We start from the raw sequence: 12,598 nt of genomic DNA on the forward strand, positions 1-12,598 counted from the left end.
CGGCGGCTCAAGGGGCAGCTTCTCAAGCCCGGTCATTTTCTTCCTGAACTTGGAGAAGACAGAATCATCTTCTGCTTTCTGAGCATAGCCTTTGCAGCTGTTGCAATACTTTGAGGAAACCAAGAGGTTCAGCCACCTGGGATCCCCTTCCCATTTTGGTTATTCAAAGCGGAAGTAAGGTGGCTCAGTCAGTTAAGCATCTGCCGTGGGCTCAGGTCATGATCCCAGGGTCATGGGATCGAGCCCTGCTCTCTCTCTCTCAAATAAATAAAATCTCTAAAAAAAAAAAAAAAAAAGGCAGAAATAAGCCTTCAATGTGCCAGGCACTGGGCCAACATTCTCATAAACCTTTCTATTTATTCCCATGGCAATAGCTTGGAATATAGAGGGTTAATCTTCTTGTACAATTGAGGGGGAAAAGGCTCAGAGGGGAGAACCAGCTCTGCAGAAGCCAAATGCATTGGCTGAAGTGGCCTCACAGGAGAGGGGCTCCACTCCTGGTCTGTCTGGGGCCAAAGCTTGCAGGCTCTTTCCCTTCAACTACAACTTCCTGTTCCAGAACGTGTGACAGGGGTTGAGTTCTCTCAATTGGGCCCAGGCCACAGCTGCTTACAAAGGGCTGTGTGACCTGAGGGCAAAAGGACAAGAGAATGACAGATCCAGTATGATTGACGGTCTTCTATTTTTATGAGGTACCAAATAATATCTCCACATATGACGAGAAGCGGTTAACAAGCTCAGGAAGGATGAGAGCTAATGTGTGAGGGGAAAAGAAATACCTAATTCTCAACTTAAAATAGAGCATTTCTTGGCTAGTGTGCTCATTTCCTAGGGCTGCCCGAGTAAATTCCCACAGACTGGGTGTCTCAAAACAACAGAAATTTAGTCTCTCACAATTCTGGAGGCTGGAAATCGGAAATTGAGCTGGCAGCAGGATTGGTTCCTTCTGGAGGCCTGAGGGAGAATCTGTTCTCTGCCTCTTTCCCAGCCTCTGGAGCTTGTCAGGAATCCTTCCTGTTGCTTGGCTTGTCCACACCTCACTTGTCTCTGTATCTGCCATCATGTGGCCTTCTCCCTTTGCGTCTGTGTGTCTCTGTGTCCAAATCTCTCTCCTCTTCGAAGGACATCATTCAGTGGGTCAGCCCCGCTCTAATCCAGGATGACTTCACATTAACTTGATTATATCCACGGAGACCTTATTCCCAGGTAAGATCATGCTCAAGGGCATTAGGGTTAGGATTTCAACACATCTTTTGGGAGGACACATTTCAACCACAACTGATGGTGTTGTGATTAAAAATATATTTAGATTCTTTATCTTTTTAAATAAATGCTGGAACATATGTAGATGAAAGGATGTGGTGAGACATAGGGGGTTTGCTTCCGAATATTTTGAAGTAGGCAGGGGTCTAGACTGGCCAGGAGTTGATCACTGTTGAATGTGAGTGATATTGTACGTGGGGTTTGTTATACACATAGTGGTTTCCTACTGCTGTGGAAGATGTCCCCATAAGACTTAGAGTCTTGGAATAGCAACCTTCATTTTATTATTGTCTTTCAAGGTGCTAGAGGTTGACTGAGCTCAACCAAGATGGCGGTCACTTTGTGTCTCTCATGCAATTACAGTTGTCAGATGGTGGGTGGACTGGAAACAGCTTAAGGTTCACTCAGGTGCATGCCTGGTCCCTGGGCTGCAAAGACTCCAACATCTGGGGGTCCTTGAACTCTTTTGCCTACTCGGTCTGTCTGTCTCTCTATGTGTAGGATTCTCCCAAGACAGTGAAGTGTAGCAAAATACGCCACTCCAAAATAAGCCACTTCGGCATAAGAATTATTTGAGCTGAAAGCAATGAAAAAAATGCACTTTCCCCTCCACCTAGTTGCCTACAAGCAGGATAGAAATTTGTAAAGCTGTTTACCCTCCCCTCTTTAGTGGGAAGGACAGAAATTAATCACCAGAGATAATTCTTGACTCTTACAGGTCCAAAGCTGGGACAAGAGGAATTGACATAAACTTGGCTAAAACTAGTCCATATTTACCACCAGTTTACCCAGAAATTTGCTTTCCCACCCTTTGCTGCCCCTAGAAGTTCCAAATCCTTTTCCTTTGTCTTGCCACTTCTCTATAAAATTATTGGTCTTTACTAGGACGCTCTCTAAGCCCAAGTTCAGCCACCCCCTTGAGTGACTCATCCCTGAGTTGTCCTGTGTGTGTGTGTGTGCACTGCACACGTTAGTAAACTTGTTTGTTTCTCTCTTGTTAATCTGTCTTTTGTCAGCCTAATTTATAGGGCACCAGCCAATGAACCAAGGATGGGTATACCGAAAACTAATATTTTTCCAACCCTACAACAGTTCTTAGTATTCTTTTTACAGGGGTGCCTGGATGGCTCAGTCAGTTGTGCATCTGCTTTCGGCTCAGGTCATGATCCCATGGTCCTGGGATTGTGTCCCAAGTTGGGCTTCCTGCTCAGTGGGGAGTCTGCTTCTCCCTCTCCCTCTGCCCTCCCACCACCTGTATGCTCTGTCTCACTCAAGTAAATTAAAATCTTTTTTTTTTTTTTTTTTTCATAAAAGGGGTTCCTTTTACAATAGTCAGGGGTCCCAAAGTATACATCCCAAGAGAGAAGCCTGGGCAGATTCTGCACTGCCTTCCCTCATCTAGCTTCAGAGTCATGCAACATTATTTCCATCATACTGCTGGGCAGAGGCAATCACCAATGTCCATGCGGGTATAAGGGGAGAGGGACACAGATAATGAGAGGGATATCAATGACTTGCAGACACGTTTTTAAACGACCACAATACTCTTCTCTCTACTTTTGTCTGTGTTCAACATGTTTCCATAATAACACACACACACAAATAGAGACTTATAAAATGCTACCTAGGGAGTCCCTTTACTTCCTAAAATTAATTTCAAATTAAAGTAATGTAAAACTTTTACATGCATTATGGAGGCAGGAAAAAAAAAGAAATAGACTAGAAAAGATCGCTTTTCCACCACCATATATCATCCAGAAAAATAAACATCAATCTCAAGATCTGGGGAAACCCAAACACTGTTTTCTTTTATCATATAGTCTGTACCTTTAGTTCTTTTCGCACATCATCTTTCAGCGTTGGGGTCCGGTAATGTTTGCCAGCATAATTATATTCATATAAATTTTGTTCTTTCTCAACCAGGTAGATGTTGGTACCCTGGGGAAGCAGAAAGGGCCATCTCCTGTGGGTCTCCAGCCACTCTGTAAGGTTGCCCCCTCTGCTCTCTTGAGGTTGGGTATGACAAGCAACTTGTGCTGGCCAGCAAACTGTGAGTTGCGCACTTCTGGGCTGATTTTAAGGGTGATGTGGGTTGATAACCCTCCTCTCTGCTCTTGGCCCTTAACATTAGAGCTATCCTCAGGCTGGGTCCCTCCTTCTTCCCTGAATGAAGGTGATCTAAGGCCCTGACCAATCTGTGGCGAGCATGGAACACGAGCAGTAGTAACTCCTTGTTGCTCTATGAGGTTGTTGCCGCAGCATAAGCTTGTTCCTCCTGACTGAGGCAGCAGGCAGGGACTCAGGGTTTGGGTCAGAACTCTACCCCCAACTGGGGGTTTGGGCAAGTGAGTTGCCCTCACTGAGTAAGACGTACGTATCGATGCTTCCAATAAACTACAGAAAATATTTATGAGGCTTCAATGAAGGACATATGGGGGAGCAGATAGCACATGGCTGGGCACATAGTAGGTACTCAGTAAAAGTTCATTCTCTGATGTGCTGTTTTCCCTCAAGGCCTTGATTTCCTAATCATTAAAATGAGGTCATGAGCTTGGATTGGTTGGTTGCCAAGGGCTGCTCCCATTCTATGATAGAGTTAAAGACTTATTCAGTCACATTGTGGAGTCTGACATTGGGCTTGTCTTGACGATGATGGATTATTTGGAGGAGGACACCAAGTGCCCAACCGTGCATTTCTCCCTCTTGGAAGAGAGGCAGGATTGCATCTCTGCTCTGAGAATCATTTATTATATTCATAAGACACTTGGCAGTCCCTTGCAAATAAATAAGTGTTCAGAATCATTGGATGTCCCCATGAGGCTTCATGGATGTGTACCCAGAAGGTGACTGGCAGACCTCGAGGGAATCACATACATTCATTTTTTTTCCAGCTTCTGATTAGCCATTCCAGACATTGGCTGTTTATTTTTCACTTGCTTATGTGATTAGATCTGCTTGGATAACTGCATTTTAAAGCTTCGTTCTCAGTAAAAACCGTTCTGCCATTTAATAAGCCTAAGGGTAGAGGATGGTTGGTGTAAATCATAAGAAGCCAAGTTAAAGTTGACCCCCCCCTCCTCGCTTCAGCCCCGTTCTAGCAAGTTCTTCTCCATCAAGTGCTCTTCCATGGCAACAAAAATATTTGCAGACTCCTCCCCCAGCAGATCTTACAACCTGACATGATTCCTTTAAACAGCAAGTAATTACCAAGCACCTAATTTGCGCTGGGCTCAGCATTAGGTGCTAGGGTTCAGCGTTGGGTCTGCCCTCATGGAGTATGATGGGAAACAGACTTTTAATGGAACAATCAGCTAACTAATGGAAAGTGACAAGGCTGGTATGGTCTGAGAAAATGCTGTCTATGGTGCAGAGACCACAGCTGCGTGGGGACAGTGGGTTCAGAGGAGGCCTCCCCTCCCCACATCTGCACATTCTCCAAGTGTGTGCTTACACTTTCCGACTTCTCCTTTGGGGATCTTACATGTTCCCACCTTGTTGCAAGAATTCCCAAATCTCTACCCTTAACCCCCACTGGAACTTTCGGCTTGCATTTTCCAATTGCCAGTTACCTAACTTGTTATCCTTTCTGGTAATAAAATCACACATATATCAAACACTTACTATGTGCAGGTTTTACACACATTTATGCAATTCTCCCTATGAGCCCTCTTATTATTCCTGTTTTATTTTTGAGGACATCAAAGTGCAAAGTTGATGTAATACCTGGTCAGGGTATTACAACATGATTTAGAAGTGGCAGAATTCAGGGGCTCCTGCGTGGCTCAGTTGGTTGGGCGACTGCCTTTGGCTCAGGTCATGATCCCACAGTGCCGGGATCGAGTCCTGCATTGGGCTCCCAGCTCCATGGGGAGTCTGCTTCTCCCTCTGACCTTCTCCCCTCTCATGCTCTCTCTCTCTCTCAAATAAATAAAATCTTTAAAAAAACCCAAAAAAACAGAAGTGGCAGAATTTAGATTTGAGCTTGAGCTCTGATACCAAGCCTGGGTCCTTCACTGCCCATCTCTGTGGCTCTTGGTAGCTCATATTAAATTATCTAAAACCAATCTTTTCTTCCTTCTGTGATCTGTCCTTCTCTCTGCTTTTCCTGTACGTGACATCTTCAGTCTCTCAGGTACTTGCACTTGACACCTTGTGTCATTTTTGACTCTCCCCCTGTCTCCTCCACCCTAATTACTTGCTGAGTTCTGTGCCTACTCCCTTGCAAAGTCTTTTAGATCTCTGCAACAACTCCCATGTAACCCACTTTCAGCCTCACTGCTTTCCAAGTGATCCCACAAATGACTCGCAACATTTGCCCTCCTAAATGCTGGGTCTGTTTGGTTCCTCCCTTGATCAAGTGCCTATGGCTCCCTAAGGAAAATCACAAATCTTAAGTCCAACTTTCCCCAGAGACCCCTCTTCTGAGTTGCCCATGGGCACTCAATAGGCCTCAAACCAAATCACACCTTCCACTGCAAAAATTCCCCTCTCACCCCCTCGATTCTCCCTTTTTCTGTCCCTAGAGTGTTAGTTGGACACAAGACAATGTTTGCTTTTTTCCAGCAATGAGGTATGGCCACGTGACTAAGGTCTAGCCAAAGAGATGTGAGCAAAAGGGATCTGGAAAACTTGTGGGTCATGACCATAAGGAAAGAGGTATGTTCTACTTCCATTTCACTGGAGCAAAATGGACTTGGTGGTGAGCCATCATGGATAATGTTAATGACAAAACAAGGTAGAAGGAGACTGTGTCCCAACACCATGGAACTACCATATTCGTTCTGAAATGCTTACGCTTGCACACCTATGTAGAAAATAAATAAGCTTCCCTTTTAAGTCATTGTGTGTGCATCTTGTAGGGGAGGGAAATTTGTTTTTCTTCCATGCTTCTAAGCTCTTGACTGGGACCCCTAAAACAGAAGATTAACAAGAGAAGAGCATACAGATTTATTTAACTTAAGTTCTACATGACACAGGAGCCTTCATAAGGAAATGAAGACCAGAAGACATGGTTAAGTCTGAGTGTTTTTGTACTAGCTTGATGAAGAGTGGAAGGTTGTGGAAAAATATGATTGGACAAAGGGTATGAGCCCAGTGTACTAAATTGAAGGAAACTTAGCAAGGCCTGTTCATTCACATTTCTGTGTCTGTCTCTTTATCTTCCAAGATGAAGATGCTCTTTTCCTCTGCGTGTAGGGGGAGCCCTTCTCACATAGGAGTTTCATGACCTGTTTTAGGGAAAGGTGAGAAAGTCCTTCTTGAACATGTCATTTCTTAGCTTCTGCTTGAAATATTCAATATGCCAAGGAGCTGTAATTTGGACTAGTGTCCCGAACCCCATCACTGTGTATGTGTGTGTTTCATTTTGGTCTTTATTTAAATATCCGAATCTGTATCCTAATAATACATTGTCCCTTCCCCTCATCCAAATCCTTCCCTCTGATAGTGACACCCCACATCCCAGGCTGCTTACACAGAAATCTGGGTGCCACCAGCTGACTTCTTTTCCTCACCCTCTACCTCCAATTCTACTTCTAAATAGTTCTCAGTCCTGTGCTTCATTTTTAGCTTTACTGCCTCAGTAACTTTGACTTAGTTGAATTTTGGGTTTTAACAATGGGGACAACACTGTTCTAAAAAAGACACTAAAATCAGGGCACCCTGGTGGCTCAGTCAGTAAAGCGTTCAACTCTCAGTTTCGGCTTTGGTCATGCTCTCCGGGTCCTGAGATCTAGACTGCCATCTGACTCCCTGTTCAGTCTGTGCTCAGCACTCAGTCCACTTGGGATTCTTTCCCTCTTCCTCTCCTTCCCTCTCTGCTCCCTCTCTCTAAAATAAATAATAAAATCTTTTTAAAAGACACTACTCCTGGTTGCCAAACTTCTTTAAAAGGGAGAACAGGGGCGCCTGGGTGGCTCAGAGGGTTAAGCCTCTGCCTTCAGCTCAGGTTGTGGTCTCAGGGTCTTGGGATCGAGCCCCCCATCTGGCTCTCTGCTCAGCAGGGAGCCTGCTTCCCCCTCTCTCTCTGCCTGCCTCTCTGCCTACTTGTGATCTCTCTCTCTCTGTCAAATAAATAAAATCTTAAAATAAATAAATAAATAAATAAATAAATAAATAAATAAAAGTGAGAACAGACCACGAAAATGTCTCTGCAGGGAATTTGTTTTTCCAAAATGAAGACTAACAACTTTTCCTCCTCCTGGAAGCCCCTGGTCACTATGGGCCTTGTAAGAGGCAGGTGGCCTATGTGTCCTCTAAAACGAGCCCTCTGGACAGGGTTAGCCCCTCTATTCTGTTCTGTCAGCAGAAAACTTCTGAGGAGCGAGGATGGGAGGCTCCCACCCTCTGGGAGTCTGAACTATAAATATCTGTGGAGACAGATTTCTCCGTAGGGAATAAAAGCAGAGAAATTTGTGATTAAAAAATATGGAAAGGCCTCGTATCTCTTTGATGAACAGGATTCCAATTATCCTCACTTGCCTTTGGGCTCCACAGGGCAGTCTGTTTCTAATTTCCTGTAAGTCCTTTAAGTCTGCAGCCAACTTCTCCCCCCAAATGTTGCCACATCCCTCGGAAATGGTATCTAGAGAAAGCCACTCCATTCACTTCCTGTCATACTAAAAGGAAAGAGAAAAATGAAGCGACCAAACATGCCGTGTCTTGCCTCAGTATCTTCTCAGATTTGGGACTTGAGAATGAGGAGATTATATTGCATTAGATGAGGAAAAAACCGTTATTTCCTGGATGCCGGTCTGTGGCCAGTTGTGACTGGTGACGGCTCTCTTGATGGCGTGCTGGGCGCAGGGATGCAGCCCTGAGTGAAACCCACAGAGCCCACCCCTGGAGCTTACGGTAACGTGGGGAATTCAGACAGTGATCCACATGGCAACAGCCGCTCTCCCAAACCAGCCCTAGTATGTGGGGACAATCCGTGAAACCGACACGTTAACACACGCCTGACCGTTCTACCCCAAGAACACTCTGTTCAACCTAATTGACTGATGAGCCTGTTTTGCAGAAAGTTGACCGACTGTCACGAGACCAAATAAGACTGGAACAAACTGGCAACAAGTCCTACAGCCCCACCGACCGCGAGATCTCCCCACCACGGTCACACTCGTGCCGCCATCTTTTGCGCATACGGACGTAAGTGCCCGGATGTCACTGGATGGCTCCTTGCACAGAAGCAGATGAGATCATCCCTCTTACCTCTCCTTTCCCAACGTCCAATCACCTGCTTCTACGTTTCAGATCTCCGCCCCTTGTAAAATCCATAAATGCTCAGCACCCCTTGTCTTCTGGAAGGCCCATTTTAGAAATTTCCTCCCTACTCCTGTAATAAAACGCTTTATCTCTGCCTCAAGAACCGCTGTCAGTGTTTGGCTTACTGCACATCAAAAAAGAGACCCTTGTCTGGTGACATTTGAAAATAAGTCATGGCAGAAAAAGGGAACTGCAGATCAGGCCAGGCTTCTAGGGACAAGCCCGGTTTTCCATCCTTCTCTGCCACCAACTCCTTTTTCACAGCGCACACAAATGTTTGATGAAGAAATGTGTGGATAAAGGGGAAGACGCCTTGTAAAAAAGGAGAGTCGTTTTTCTGTCCATGGGGCCTCGGTCATGGGGTGTACCACTGTCTGTTATTTAAATTAGGAATCCCCTAACAAGTAAGTCCACTCTTAAATTGCTACGTCCACAACAAATGTCCCATACAGTGGGAGGGGCGTGTAGGGGGCTATTTATGGAGCATATGCTCCATGCTTTATACGTGCTATTTCGTTTAATCTTATAGCAGATGTGTAAAGCATTTTCCATTTGATTCCTCTTCTACAGATGAGCAAATAGAGGCTACAACTGGTTACATAACTCCTGCAAGATCCCAGAGAGAGAAGGGGACAAGTGCTGCAAGGATTCACAACTAGGTCTGAGTTCAAAGCCCTGCTCTTTCTAGAATGTTCATGACTTTTCAAAAACTTGCTGCAGCAGGATGCGAAAGACAAGCTTGACTGGGATGTTCCTCCGCTGAAATCATATAATTTATAATGATAGCCTTTTTCCAATTTGCACAAAAAGTTAATTGGGAGAATTTTCGTAATTTCATGTTTTTCTCCTACTATTATTTTCCTGAGCTTTGGTGCCTGCTACCCCCTTATCGGAGAGTGACATCAGCAATTCTAAAAGGAATGAAAAATTAGAAAAGGATAATTAACAGCTATTCAGGCTTCATTCAGTAGATTTTATTTTAATTTGGAATGAATGCTCCCAATTTTGGTTTTATATTGAGTCTGTGTTCCCAGAGCCTTGGGGGCTCACGAGAGAGTTACGTGCACAAAGTTCATTAAAAAGGTGTTTGGATTGAATGTCCTGAGGAGGGCTGTCCATTTGAGGGAGAACACCAGGATGAACCCAGCTCCAAATTAGCAAGGACACACCAGTGGCGATGAAATTAATTTCCTATTCAGAAATAGCTGGTCATGTTCCTTCCTCACCTTCAGTAAGTAGCTTATCTACACTCGTTTCTATTAGGAACAGAAAAAGTCTTTGGTCACTCAATAAATCACTGATTTCCCACAGAAGACATGTCCCTTTCATTAAAGAAGGAGGGAAATTAGGCCACTGCTTCAGGGCTATAGAACAGTATTGTTATCCTGCAAACAATTATATAAAAGCCAGGTCCCACTGAGAAGCAACCTCCCAGGACAATAAGAAAGGAAAGAAATAAAGAGCTTTTGAAAACAGTCAGGTCTGAGGCTCTGTTGCCCCACTGAGAAGCCAATTTCTTCCTTCCTACAGCCATTTATTCTGTTACCCTGATATTTACTTATCCAACATTCTTTCAGCTCCTCCCTGTGCTGTGTAGCCCTTTACCTGGCCCCAGGATGAATAGAAACTTCTACCGTTGGGAATTTTGTAGTCTGGTGGCATATAAGAGTGGTAGAGAGAATGGACACAGCACAGGTCCCCCACAGGCTCTGCTCGGTGGTAAAGGGGCGCTGTGTTAGGGCCCTAAAGGGGTGTGGGTCCCACTGAGAAAAAATGTCATATTTCCACGTGTAGTAATGATGCTTCCCCAAATCTACAGATTTGATACAGCAAAAGAAAAAACAGTTTGGACTTCATCAAAATTTAAACCTTTTATGCATCAAAGGACAGTATTAACACAGTGAAAAGACCACCAGTGGAAAACACTTACAAAACGTATATCAAACAAGGATTTAATATCCTGGTTATGTAAAGAACTCCCACAACTCACCAGTAAAAACAACCTGATTCAAAAATGGGCAAAGGACTTGAATAGGCATTTCTCTAAAGAAGATATACAGATGGGTAATAACCATCTGTAAGTGTGCTCAACATCACTAATCATTAGCAAAATGAAAAATCAAAACCACAATGAGGTGCCACTTCACAGCCATTAGGAGGGCTACTATCGAGAGAGAGAGAGAGAGAGAGAACGCCAGCCCTTGTGCATGGCTCACGAGATATAAAATGGTACAGCTGCTGTGGAAAGCAGTATTGTGGTTCATCGAAAAGATAAACGTAAAATCATCATATAACCCAGCAATTCCACTTGTAGATCTAGACCCCCAAAATTTGAGAGCAGAAGCTTAAGCTGATATTTATATACCCACATTGATGGCAACATTATTCACAATAGCCCAAAGATGGCAGAACCCAAGTGTCCATTGGTGGCTGAGCAGATAAACAGAACGTGGCATATCCACACAATGGAATAGTATTCAGCCTTCCAAAGGAAGGACATTCGGACACATGCTACAACATGGGTGAAACTTGAGAGCATTATGATTAAGTGAAGTCAGTCAGACGAAGGAAAAAGTTATCATCTGAAAGAAATGCCTTACACACAGTACCTGAAGTAGTCAAGTTCACTGAGGCAAAAAAGTAGAATGATGGTTGCCAAAGTCTGGGGCGTGAAGAATTCATGTTTAATGGGTACAGGGTTTCAGTCTGTACCTCATGATGGATGCTGATGGTGGCACAGCGATGTGAATGTACTTCGTGCCCCAGAACTGTGGACTTGGAAATGGTTAGATGGCTATAATTTGAAAGAGAAAAAGGACTCTCCTGGTCCAAGATAATGCCCCTCTCAGGTGTTTTACCCTTTCCCACCTTGAAGAGCACAACATTCTTCTCTCATTTGGGTAACAGAGGCAAATACATTCTGTGTGAGACATAGTGTTCATTTTTCTTCATTCGTTCAAGATCCATTGAAATATTTATTGAGCACCTTCTATGGGCTGGGTTCTTTTCTAGGCACTGGGGTTATGGCAATGAGGTGAACAAAAACGGGCAGAAGTCCCTACACTTTCATGGACCAGTCTGGAATTGAAGGTTGTGTCAGTGAGAATCCCAGCAGAAAATACAGGACACACTCAAGTTAGGGTCATTTGTGGAGAGGTTAATAAAAGGAACTCTTGGGGCACCTGGGTGGCTCAGTGGGTTAAAGCCTCTGCCTTTGGCTCAGGTCGTGATCCCAGGGTCATGATCATTGGGCTCTCTGCTCAGCGGGGAGCCTGCTTCCCCTCTCTCTCTCTCTGCCCACTTGTGATCTCTGTCAAATAAATAAATAAAATCTTTTAAAAAAGAAGGAAACCAACTATATTTAATAAATAAATAATAAATAAATGAATGAATGAATAAAAGAGACTCTTGATAAAGATATGAACAGATATAGGGAAACCACATGGGGAAAGTTCAGAAACAGTAGAGTTGTTACTGCCCACAACCTGAATAGTAGAGGGGAGGATGTAGCTACTCTCTAGGGAAAGGAAATGGTAAGAAAAAACTGTCATGAGAGCATCAGTGAAGTTAGTGGAGGGACACAGTCCCCCAAGGTTACCCCATGGTCAGTCCAGAGCTACCCCGTAGTTAGGTCAGAGTTATCCCACAGTTACCCAAGGCTACCCCATAGTCAGCCCAAGGCTACCCTACAGTTGGCCCAGGCCCATTTACCCCCACAAGGAGTAAATACCCAACCTCACCCTGTCCCTACTTGGATCCCTTGCTAGTTCCTTAGAGCCCAAACCCAAGCAGATAACAGAATGCAAAAGAGACTTTTGCTACAGAGTCCAAACACAGCAGGATAGGAAATGGGGAGGGGGACTAGAGGGCCAACAAAAGAAGTTCCATACTGTGAAGAAAACATCAGGTTGGTGACCACCCTGGGCCTCAACTCCAGAAAGCTAACTCAAGGTCAGGAGTTCTCATAGGAAGCAGGCAAAGCCAGTCCAACAGGAATCTGGGAATTTTCCCAGCTTGAAGCCATGCCAGAAAACCAGGTTCAGTTGAGATCTGGTGAAGAGACCAACGCAAC

The sequence above is a fragment of the Enhydra lutris genome, unplaced genomic scaffold (genome assembly GCF_002288905.1).
Source record: "Enhydra lutris kenyoni isolate GAN:26980312 unplaced genomic scaffold, ASM228890v2 scaffoldscaffold44, whole genome shotgun sequence".
Classification (NCBI taxonomy): Eukaryota; Metazoa; Chordata; class Mammalia; order Carnivora; family Mustelidae; genus Enhydra; species Enhydra lutris.